The sequence below is a fragment of the Pongo pygmaeus genome, chromosome 2, assembly GCF_028885625.2.
Source record: "Pongo pygmaeus isolate AG05252 chromosome 2, NHGRI_mPonPyg2-v2.0_pri, whole genome shotgun sequence".
In the NCBI taxonomy this organism is placed as follows: Eukaryota; Metazoa; Chordata; class Mammalia; order Primates; family Hominidae; genus Pongo; species Pongo pygmaeus.
In genome coordinates this window covers 178,082,344-178,095,522 of record NC_085930.1, presented here as the reverse complement: position 1 = coordinate 178,095,522, position 13,179 = coordinate 178,082,344, and positions in this window count along the sequence as shown.

Genomic DNA, 13,179 nt, shown 5'->3' with positions numbered 1-13,179 from the left:
TCTGTTTACAGCATGGTTTATTGAATATTTTAAGCCCACTATTGAGACTTACTGCTCAGAAAAAAGGATTCCTCTCAAAATATTATTACTCATTGAAAACACACATGGTCACCCAAGAGCTCTGATGGAGATGTGCAGGAGATTAATGTTGTTTTCATGCTTGTTAACACAGCATCCATTCTGCAGTTCATGAATCAAGAAGTAATTTTGACTTTCAAGTCTTATTATTTAACAAATACATTTCATAAAGCTATAGTTTGCATAGATAGTGATTTCCGTGATGGATGTGTACAAAGTAAATTGAAAACTTTCTGGAAAGGATTTACTGTTCTCAATGCCATTAAGAACATTTATAATTCATGAAAGAGGTCAACATATTAATATAAACAGGAGTTGGAAAGAAATTGATTTCAACCACCATGGATGACTTTGAGAAGTTCAAGACTTCAGTGGAGGAAGTAGCTGCAGATGTGGTAGAAATAGCAAGAGAACTAGAATTAGGAGTGGAAACTGGAGATGTGACTGAATTGCTATAATCTCATGATCAAACTTGAATGGGTGAGGAGTTGCTTTTTATAGATGACAAGGAAAGCAGTTTCTTGAGGTGAGATCTATTCTTACTAAGGATTCTTTGAACATTGTTGAAATTACAAGACAGCATTCAGAATATTACAAAAACAAAATTAATAAAGGAACAGCAAGGTTTGAGAGGATTGACTCCAATTCTGAAGGAAATTCTACTGGGGGTAAAATACTATTAAATAGCATCTCACATTACAGAGAAATCTTTGGTGAGTGAAAGAGCCAATCAAGGTAGCAAACTTCATGGCTGTATCATTTTAAGAAATTGTCATAGCCATCCCAATCTTTGCTAAACATTACTCGGATCAGTCCACAACTATCAACATCAAGGCAAGATTCTCCACAAGCAAAAAGATTATGACTTGCTAAAGTCTCAGATGACTGTTAGCATTTGGAAGCAATACTGTATTTTTAAATTAAGGGATATATATTGCTTTTTAGACATAATGCTACTGCATACTTAATAGACTACATATAATGGAAACATAACTTTTATATGCATTGGGAAACCAAAACATTTTTGTGACTTGCTTTATTGCAATATTTGCTTTATTGCAGTGGTCTTTACCTGGACCCTCAATATCTCAAGGTATTGAGATATTTTATTTTTTAGGATGCTAATGTAAATGGTATTGTGTTGTTAATTTCAAATTACACTTACTCATTGCTAATGTATAAGAAAGTGATAGACTTGTATCAATCTTGTATCCTGCAACCTTGCTATATTTGCTTATTAGTACCAGGAGGCTTTTTGCTGGCTCTTTTGGGTTTTCTACATAGACATTTATGTCACTTGTGGATAAAGACAGCTTGATTTATTCCTCCCTTTTAGTTGTGAGACCTCTTTCTCTTGGTTTTGTCCTTTTGTCTTCTTGATCTCTTCTCTTAGCAAAATATATTGTCTAGAGCATATGTAATTCATCTACAGTAATATGCTCTCTCTACCAAGATTTTTTCCTATGCACTCAACTTTGTCATAAATTGACTTCCAATTAAAAAAGCCTGAAGCCCACATGGGGATTATAAGGAATCTTAGATCATTTTATCTTGCTTTCATACATTTAACTTATATATAACATGAAAAAGAATTAAACCACAGCCAAGAGTATTTCTGATGAAAAAATAAAATTTTTTAAACTCATTTTTAGATATCCATGGTAATTCAACATATTTTATGGCTCCAAGAAATCAATGAAATAATCTGGATTATAATTACCTGAAATAGGCTGGGCACAGTGGCTCATGCCTGTAATCCTAGCACTTTGGGAGGCTGAGGCGGGAGGATTGCCTGAGCTCGGGAGTTCAAGATCAGCCTGGGCAACACGGTGAAACCCTGTCTCTACTAAAAATACAGAAAAAAAAAATTAGCCGGGCATGGCAGCATGCACCTGTAGTCCCAGCTACTCAGGAGGCTGAGGCAGGAGAATTGCTTGAACCCATGAGATGGAGGTTGCAGTGAGATGAGATCACACCACTGCACTACAGCCTGGGTGACAGAGCAAGACTCTGTTTCAAAAAAAAAAAAAAAAAAAAAGCCTAGAATAACCATTTTAATACCCTGAAAATAAGAAAACTATTAAAAAAGAAAAATTCAAAATGTTTACTGTATATAATGTCTCTTTAACACAAAACAAAACAATATTAGCATTTTATTTATAACAGAGCAAATGTCCTGGTCCAGGCAAACAAAATAATAGCAATATATATTATTAAAAGGTTTCCTTTGATCATACAACATGAATTTTTCCCTAATTCTCAGCATATATTCTCAATTATCAAGAACATAAAAATGGATACTTCCTGATAGGCAAAAACAAAAACAAACCCTTCGATTCTTACATACAACAATGGTGTTTGATTTTCCAAAGGGCTAAATGATTTAAAGAGATATAGAATAGATCTGTGGTATTAACATTTCTTGGAGGAGCAATTATGAAAAGAAGATATCCAAAGGGGTGTCTTAGTGGAGCAACATTGGATAAAAGATTGAGAAAAATTACTTGAGGATTATCTCAGATGCAATTTGTTATGAGTTGAATAATGTCTTCTTGCAAAAGATATGTTGAAGTCCTAACCCCCAGTACTTCAGAATGTGACTTTATTGGAAATGGAGTCATTGCAGATGCAATTAATTAAGATAAAGTCATACTAGAGTAGGTTGGATCTTTAACTAAATCTGATTGGTGTCTTTATAAGAAGATACCCATGTAATGAGATAGAGACACAAGATGAATGCCGTGCTAGCCATGCTATGCATCTGCATCATAAGGCATGCCAAAGATTAACAGCAAACCACCAAGAGCTAGAAAAAGAATTCTTCCCTACAGGTTTCAGAGGGAACATGGGCCTGCCAACAACTCGGTTTTAAATTTTCACCATACAAAACTATGAGACAATAAATTTCTGTCTTTTTGAACCACCCAGTTTGTGGTACTTTGCTATGGCAATCCTAGGTAACCGATACACATTCTTTCATGTATTTATTCATATGCTAATCCACAAACATGTTGCCTTCTCTTTGCCTCCATCTTCTCATTAACTTATTCCCTTCAGTACACCTCCTCTTCCCTTCCAATGCAAGAGGCAGCGTCATTGCTAGCCATCTTGAGCTCTTAGAACACCTGGAGTATTTTGGGTCACAAAAGAATTGATATGGTTTGGCTCTGTGTTCCCACCCAAATCTCATGTTGAATTGTACTCCCACAATTCCCACGTGTTGTGGAAGGGACCTGGTGGGAGATAATTTGAATCATGGGGGTGGTTCCCCCTTACTGTTCTTGTGGTAGTGAATAAGTCTCACGAGATCTGATGGTTTTATCAGGGCTTTCTGCTTTTGTGTCTTCCTCATTTTCTCTTGCTGCCCCCTTGTAAGAAGTTCCTTTCACCTCCCACTGTCGGGCCTCTGAGCCCAAGCCTGCACATATATCCAGATGGCCTGAAGCAACTGAAGAATCACAAAAGAAGTGAAAATGGCCGGTTCCTGCCTTAACTGATGACATTACCTTGTGAAATTCCTTCTCCTGACTCAGAAGCTCCCCACCGAGCACCTTGTGACCCCTGCCCCTGCTTGCAAGAGAACAACCCCCTTTGACCGTAATTTTCCACTACCTACCCAAATCCTATAAAACTGCCCCACCCCTAACTCCCTTTGCTGACTCTTTTTGGACTCAGCCCACCTGCACCCAGGTGATTAAAAAGCTTTATTGCTCACACAAAGCCTGTTGGTGGTCTCTTCACACAGATGCATGTGACATTTGGTCCTGAAACAAATTTGCCCCTGCCCAGGGCTGGCAAATTGACTTTACTCAAAAGCCCTGAGTCAGGAAACTAAAATACCTCTTGGTCTGGAAAGACACTTTCACTGGATATGTAGAGGCTTTTCCCACAGGGCCTGAGAGGGCCGCCGCAGTCATTTCTTCCCTTCTGTTAGACATAATTCACTTTCTTGCTCAGCCCCAACCTCTTCCCAGACACCAGCCCTCTAGGCGACTATCTTCCAGTCCTCCAGCAGGCTGGATAGGAAATTCGCCGGGTTGCTAATCTTCTCTTGCCTACTCCAGATTCCCAGCCATATAAAGACACCCTAGCTGGACAATGAGTTCTTGTTAAGAATCTGATCCCTCAAACTCTACAACCTCATTGGACCAGACCCTACTTAGTCATCTGTAATACCCCAACTGCCTCCACCTGCAGGACCCTCCCCATTGGGTTTACCATTCCAGAATAAAGCTGTGTCCATCGGACAGCCAGCTTGATCTCTCCTCTTCCTCCTAGAAGTCGCAAGTATTTATCCCTACTTCCCTTAAACTCACCCACATTTCTAAAGAACAGTAGTAACCCTTATGAGCCTAATACATCCTTTCATTTTGTTAGGTCTATTCATCCTTACCCTACTCTTTGCAATAGGGCTTTACGCAGTCACCCCTACTACTTAGACTGCATCCTAAAAACTTTTCATCCTTGTTGTCTTCTGTCTAGTCATACTCTTATTCTTCATTCTCACTTATCCATGAGTGCCCACTCTTGTCTACACTACTGGCTTATATTTTTTCTCCAAACCATCATAGCTGGTCCTGGTCTTATCCCCTAACCACCACTCTTAACTCCCTCTTACAGTGGATAAATGACCTTTGCTGAAAAAACACACTCCAATTCTTTCACCCACTTTACATTTCTGGTTTTGCCTTACACAAGTTCTCTTCTTCCTCTATGGCTCCTCCATCTACATGTGTCTACCTGTTAATTAGACAGGCACATGGACACTTGTTTTCCTCACTCCCAAAAATCAGTTTGCAAATATGACCGAACAGCTTCCTGTTCCCCTCATGACACCAACACTTCACCACTATCTTGTTTTGTTTTTCTTATTATTAATACAATAAGACAGGAATAGGTCTTGACTTACTCACTGCTGAAAAAGGAGGACTCTGTATATTTTTAAATGAAGAGTGTTGTTTTTACCTAAATCAATCTGGCCTGGTACATGACAACATAAAAAAACTCAAAGATAGAACCCAAAAACTCACCAACCAAGCAAATAATCATGCTGAACCCCCTTGGGCACTCTCTAATTGGATGTCCTGGGTCCTCCCAACTCTTAGTCCTTTAATACCTGTTTTTCTCCTTCTCTTATTCAGTCCTTGTGTCTTCCGTTTAGTTTCTCAATTCATACAAAACTGTATCCAGGCCATCACCTATCATTCTACACAACAAATGCTCCTTCTAACAACCCCACAATATCACCCCTTACCACAAAATCTTTCTTCAGCTTAATCTCTTCCACTCTAGGTTCCCATGCCACCCCTAATCCCACTCAAAGCAGCCCTGAGAAACATCGCCCATTATCTCTTCATACCACCCCCAAAAATTTTCGCCACCCTAACACTTCACCACTATCTGGTTTTGTTTTTCTTATTAATATAAGAAGACAGGAATGTCAGGCCTTTGAGCCCAAGCCTGCATGTATACATCCAGATGGCCTGAAGCAACTGAAGAATCACAAAAGAAGTGAAAATGGCCGATTCCTGCCTTAACTGATGATATTACCTTGTGAAATTCCTTCTCCTGGCTAAGGAGCTCCCCGACTGAGCACCTTGTGACCCCCTGCCTGCAAGAGAACAACTCCCTTTGACTGTAATTTTCCACTACCTACCCAAATCCTATAAAATTGCCCCACCCCTAACTCCCTTTGCTGACTCTCCTTTCAGACTCAGCCCACCTGCACCCAGGTGATTAAAAAGCTTTATTACTCACATAAAGCCTGTTGGTGGTCTCTTCACATGGACGCACAAGATACCCACCATGATTCTGAGGCCTCCCAGCCATGTGGAACTGTAAGTCCAATTAAACATCTTTTTCTTCCTAGTCTTGGGTATGTCTTTATCAGCAGCATAAAAATGGCCTAATACAGTAAATTGGTACCAATAGAGTGGGGCGTAGCTGAAAAGATACCTGAAAATGTGGAAGCGACTTTGGGACAGGGTAATAGGCAGTGGTTGGAAGAGTTTGGAGGGCTCAGAAGAAGACAGGGAAGTGTGGGAAAGTTTGGTACTTCCTAGGGACTTGTTGAATGGCTTTGACCAAAAGCCTGATAGTGACATGGAAAATAAGGTCCAGGCTGAGGTAGTTTCAGATGGAGATGAGGAACTTGCTGGAAACTGGAGCAAAGCTGACTCTTGTTATGTTTTAGCAAAGAGACTGGCCGCATTTTGCCCTTGCCCTAGAGATTTGTGGAACCTTGAATTTGAGAGAGATGACTTAGGGTATCTGGTGGAAGAAATTTCTAAGCAGCAAAGCATTTAAGAAGTGACTTGGGTGCTATTAAACGCATTCAGTTTTATAAGGGAAGCAGAGCATAAAAGTTTGGAAAATTTGCAACCTGACAATATGACAGAAAAGAAAACCCATTTTCTGGGGAAAAATTCAAGCCGGCTGCAGAAATTTGCATAAGTAACTTGGAGCTGAATGTTAATCCCAAGACAATGGGGAAAATGTCTCCAGGGCATGTCAGAGGTTTTCACAGCAGGCCCTCCCATTACAGGCCAGGAAGCCTAGGAGGAAATGTTTAGTGGTCCAGGCCCAGGGTCCTAGTGCTTTGTGCAGCCTAGGGACTTGGTGCCCTGCGTCCCAGCTGCTCCAGCCGTGGCTGAAAAGGGCCAGTGTAGAGCTTGGGCCATGGCTTCAGAGGGTGCAAGCCCCAAGCCTTGGCAGCTTCCACGTGATTTTGAGCCTGCGAGTGCATAGAAGTCAGGAATTGAGGTTTGGGAACCTCAGCCTAGATTTCAGAAGATGTATGGAAAATCCTGGATGCCCAGGCATAAGTTTGCTGCAGGGGTGGGGCTCTCATAGAGAACCTCTGCTAGGGCAGTGCAGAAGGGAAATGTGGAGTCTGAGTCCCTCCTGGGTCCCTGCTGGGCACCCCCACTTCCTGTAGGGGCCACAGAGTCCTTGCTGGGGCACCACCTAGTGAAGCTGAGAGAAAAGGGCCACCGTCCTCCAGACCTCAGAATGTTAGATCCACCGATAGCTTGCACTATTCACCTGGAAAAGCTGCAGACACTCAGTGCCAGCCCATGAAAGCAGCTGGAAGGGAGGCTGTACCCTGCAAAGCGACAGAGGCAGAGATGCTCAAGACCATGGGAACTCACCTCTTGCATCAGCGTGACCTGGATGTGAGACCTGAAGTCAAAAGAGATCATTTTGGAGCTTTAAAATTTGACTTCCCCCCGGATTTTGGACTTGCATGGGCCCTGTAACCCCCTTTTTTGGACAATTTCTCCCAGTTGGAATGGCAGTATTTACCCAATACCTGTACCCCCATTGTATCTAGGAAGTAATTAGCTTGCTTTTGATTTTACAGGCTCATAGACAGAAGGGACTTGCCTTGTCTCAGATGACACATTGGACTGTGGACTTTTGGGCTAATGCTGAAATGAGTTAAGTCTTTGGGGGACTATTGGGAAGGCATGATTGTTTTTGAAATGTGAGGACATGAGACTTGGAGGGCCCAGGGTGGAATGCTATAGTTTGCCTCTGTGTCCCCATCCAAATCTCATCTTGAATTGTATTCCTATAATTCCCACGTGTTGTGGGAGGGACCCAGTGGGAGATAATTTGAATCATGGAGGCAGTTTCCCCCATACTGTTCTTGTGGTGGTGAATAAGTCTCACAAGATTTGATGGTTTTATCAGGGGTTTCTGCTTTCGCATCTTACTCATTTTCTCTTGCTGTGCCATGTAAGAAGTGCTTTTCACCTCCTGTCGTGATTCTGGGGCCTCCCCAGCCATGTGGAACTGTAAGTCCAATTAAACCTTTTTTTCTTCCCAGCCTCAGCTATGTCTTTATCAGCAGTATGAAAATGGACTAATACAACAGTAAACTTGGTAGGAATACTTAAGGTCATTTAATCCAAGTGTATTTTTACCTGTGGTGAACCTGAATCTCAAACAGATTATGATAATTTATCATAATGTCCATGATAATTTTAAGACAAAAAGTTGTACTAGAACATGGAGCTCCAGACTACAGGTTGGTTTTTTGTTTGTTTGTTTTTCACAATATGCTGGTTTTACAGGCATTGTGAATTTAATCTAACTTTATTCACTTCAACAAAGGCAATTTATTATTTGTATGCTTTTATTATAAATACATTTCCAAATGTAAAAATAACTGCTTTGTCAGGCCTTTTACACAGATTTCAAAGGATCAGACTAGCTTAATATAACTATAATACACCCCTTTTGATCTTATTATTTTGCCCTGAATGTTACATTCGGCATCAAATCATTTTTGGCAGTGCTTAGAATAAAGGGGGAGTATCTTCCATGAAATATTATTTCCAGAATACATTTACCCTGGATCTTCATTCATTCATTTTCAGTTGTAATAATGAATTTTCTTTCCTTATCCTCAAGGAAACAGTCAAATTGAAAAACTCTCTATAATCTTCTCAAGGAGTCAAATAGTTCTTCCCAATCACAATATTTACTATGGGAACACAAAATGTTTTAACTTCTATTGTCAAATGAAAGGTTTCATATTCTTGCTCATGACCCAATACTGCCCTTGGTTTATGTTTATACTCTTCCTGAGATGGAATAGAGGTTGGGGTGAGAGGGAGAAAGTCTCAAGCTTAATCCAAGATGGTAGACTATGTCACTAACTATGGGCATGCATCTAGTCAGATATTCTAGATTTTGCCTTCCAAAGCATGGAGTTGCACTCCTCATCTTTTTTTCTCAAACAAAACTGATAAAGTGGTATTATGGAAAAGTTCATGCTTCAAGGAACATAACACAGTACAGTTAATGCATCAATTTTATTCATTCAGCAAACATTTATCTAAGGCCACCATGTGCAAAGCACTATGCATGGTCTTGAGGAAACAACACTAGGAAAGCACAGATAGTTTACTTTGACATAGTTTTAAACTTGGTGGAAAAGACAAGAATTGAGTAAGAATTTAAAATGTGCTCAGTCATATAAAGAAAATTAGGGTGCTAGGAGGACTTAAAATATGATCAGGGAGTGTGTTGGTAGCGTGGCTGTTTTAGTGCAGAGAAACAGAAGGCTCCTCTGAGAAAATTACGTCCAAGCTAAAATTTTCTGGATGCACAGTACTTGGGTAAGCATGTTGAGTCTAATTGAGGAAGATTATCATATTAAATTATATAGGCCTGCTTTAAGTGAGAGTTAAGTTCCTCTTGCTCTGCAAGGCAATAAACAACTTCAGAAAAAAGTCTTTAGTAAGGCTAACACTGGTGTTTAGAATGTTTTTGAAAAGTAAGGTGAAAACTTCTTACACTGAAAATTTATTATAAACAATTAGGAACAACTCACACTAGTATTCCTTCTTCAAAAATGGAAATAGCAATGAGAGAGTGCTTTTTACAATGATATAGTAGTTTACTGTAGCCAGCCTCTCAATGCAAATGATAAAATTGTGTTGTTGTCAGAATATTTGCTACAAAGGGGAAAAGAAAAAATCTGAGGCAGTAGTTTCTCTTAATGTGGTAATAGCCTAGTCATAAAAGAACATCCTACTTCATTGTCATGAATGTATGAATGATTCCCATAGTTTACCGTAAATATTTTTACCATTTACAAGAAAACAGCTGTTACAACTAAAAGAATGATTAGCTGCTAAGTACATAACAAGTTTCTTTTTAGGACTGCTTTCCAAAGTACCCCCATTTCACCCTTCACTTCATTTAGGTGCATGCATATTGACATAAGAGGGCATTTCCAGAATTTTCTGGATTAAGTAGAAGCAAATTCTTAAATAAGTCCATAAGGTAAAGTTTCTGCTACTCTCAGAATTTGAGCATTTCATTGAGTTTACTCCATCCCATTTTCAAAGAGTAAAACCCTTCTCCCATCCTCCAGAACATATCTTCAAGGTTAATGTTTAAGAATTAATTAAGCCTAACCACCTCTTAAGAGATAAGTAAGTAAATAGGCTAGCCATGATAACAAGGTTTCCAAGAGTAGACATAAAGGAATGTTAATGCATCTTTCATAATGGAAACAATAGCTTTAAAATCTTAGACTTAAAGTAACTATGGTTACAAAGCCTTGTACTGCTTTACCTTTACTTGGTTCCTTTCACTGGAGATCCACCTCTGTCATCAGGAGAGTCTCCTTGTGCTAATGGCTCTCAGTTTGTCATCATGAGAATATAAACATTAAATACCTTATGAACTGAGGGTGTAAATTTCTTTATCTGCTTAAGAAATGTCTTTTCAAGAAGGAAGATTTAGTCAACAAAGAAGAAAGTGTTCTCAGTTTAAGCTAACTTTTTAAATAAAAAGCATTGGCTTTCTGTTGTACCTGAAGTGTTTTGTTATCAATGATTACCAGGCCAGCTCTTCAAGTCTTTGTAGCCATCTTCCTGATGTTGACTAACTACTTTAAAAAGAATCTTTGCAGATACTTAGGGTGAAGAGGTTAAGAGGAAGGTATTATCAGAAAAGAATACTGGATTTAGGATGAATTGCTGATGACATCTTCTAAAAGAGTGTTAAAGACACAGACAATTGTTGGAACCATAACACTGGAAACAAAGCAGGACTCAAAATTATTTATATAACCTATTTTTCTAACTTATATAAAATACATAAAGAAAAGTACATGAAAATGTAAACAGCGGTTATTTCAGGGTGGGATTATGAATGATTTGGCGTAATATACATATATTACTTACATAATTAAAAAAATTAAATTTTCCATAATAATGTATTTTAAACCACAGCCCCATGGCTTTGGCAATTACAAAAAGGATTTACTGTGTATCTTCAGAGGAGGTTGGTTAACAATATCAGAGCTATTAAAGCACTGATTTTTTTACTCAGAGAAAAAGAGTAATGAAACATGAAAGCTACCTTCAACTATTAGAAGAACTGTCAAGTAGAGGATTGTCAAGACTAGAGGTTCTATAACGACAGCACTTGTCTTAAGAAAGACATTTCTAGCAACGAAGGAACAGACTGATACTCAAGAATTATGGATGGCATTCAAGAAGAGGTGGGGTGGATATCAGACATGTGGTAATAAAAATGATTGCTCCACTGAGTGAGAACTAAAACAGGTTTTTTTAAAAAATCCCTTTCAACCTTGGATTCTATTATACATTGCCAACATATTTGCCCCACATTCTACAGGTCAAAGGTGTTGGTTTTTCTTTTCTTCTCTACTTTTAACACACCTGACTCCCACCTTCTTCCTGTATTGCCAGAAGGTCCTGACTTTCTGTGCAAAGAATCAATGGGACAAATTGCCCTTGAGAACAATGCTAAAGAGTGGCAAATTGTTCGTGATAAAGTCTCTGATTTAAGTAGAATCAGAAGTGACAGAAAATAGTGACTTGTTTAATTTACCACAATGTGTTAATTATGTACAATAAGTGGTGGGGCAGGGCCCTTGACTTGGGGCTCGTGGGGGCTTGAGACAAATCACAGAGAATAAGATGGGTTCTGATTCCGACAATCCATCTAATCACCCAGACATAACCCATGCTATCCGTTCCTTCCTCCATCCCCATTATTCTCTACATTATCTCACTCAGAAATGGTCAAAAACATTCTCTGAACAATATTCCTAAACATCCAAGTCCCCTAGTCCAGGGTATTCTTTGGGTGATCCCCAATGAGTGTGATACCCTTATCTCTCACTGACTGTGAGTAGGAAGCAAACATTTTTGTAACACCATACTTTTAGGAAACAACAAAAGAGTCCTAGAAACTTTTCTTTCAAATACCCATGACCAACTATCTTCTAACGAAAAGAACTTCATAAAGATATTTAGAATTTTAGGCAACTTAGATATTTAGAAAACCTATTCTACTCAAATGTGTAAATACTAGAGGGATAATTCAGCTGTTTGGGTATGTTTCTTTGATAATATTAAAAATGTGGATTTCTTTTACTTCGCTTCTGAAATACAAACACATGCCATAGACAGGAGAACTGTAACATCCAGTACTTAGACCAGCTTTCTGCACTCAGCAATGAAGGGGAGATAAAGTAACATGTTTTCTTCAACCCATCACAAGGTTCATAGCTGAGACCCCTGTAATGAAAAACAGATTAACAAAAGAAAAACATAACAAATTTATTTAACCATAGTTCTACATGACATAGAAGCTGTCAGAAATGAAGAGCCAAAAACACAGGGAAACTGTGTATTTTATGAATAGTTGTGCAGAAGTATGATTGGAGGACAAAAGTGTATGATCTAATGGTAATAAACTGGAAGGAACATAGCAAGGTCTGTCTGTCCAGATTCGTCTTAGCCTCTCTAAGAGGTGTGACACTTCTCTTCACATTCAGAGCAGAACACCTGTCACATTAGGTCTTCAGGGGAGAAGGGAGGGAGGTCAGAGGCTCCTGCTTCTGTGGTTTTTTTCAGGTTCCTTCAACTTAAAATACCCAGTACACGAAGGTGCCATCTTTTGGGTTATTATGTTCTGAGCCCCAACATTAAGAATGTGAAATCTGTGTGCCATTATTATTGCTGTTATTAACAGGTGGAAAACTTATATTCTATAGTTCAGATTCAACTTATATTTATCATCTATATGTTCCAGATGATGGGCTTTTTGTTTTCATTTAAACCACTGTAACTTTGAGTGAGGAACTTTGTCCCTCTCTGTCCAGATGAATAAATGAAGTTCAAAGGATTAAGTGTGCTTGGATCACAAAGCTGCCCAGAGGTAGAGCTGGGACGCAAGCTAAGGTTTCCTAAGTCCAAGACTGAGGCAAAGAATTTACAAAATGCCTTCACCTGATTCATATATAATTAGCCAAACAACATGTACTGCTTAATAATCATAATATGAAAATGTTCACATTAACCCATAAGGTAGATAGAACATCATTATTCCCTTCCTGAGACAGATGTGTTAAACTAGTGGTCAAGACCACTCAATTGGTACAGGACATATGTTGGATTCAAAGTCATGTTTCTGTGAAATTCTTCCTCCTGTTGTGAAGAAAAACGTTGTGAAGTATAATGATGCTGAAGGAGAACAACAAATATTAACAGTGACAAGCCCTAAATACCTCTGTTTGTCTGCAATATCTTGGCCTTTACATAACAC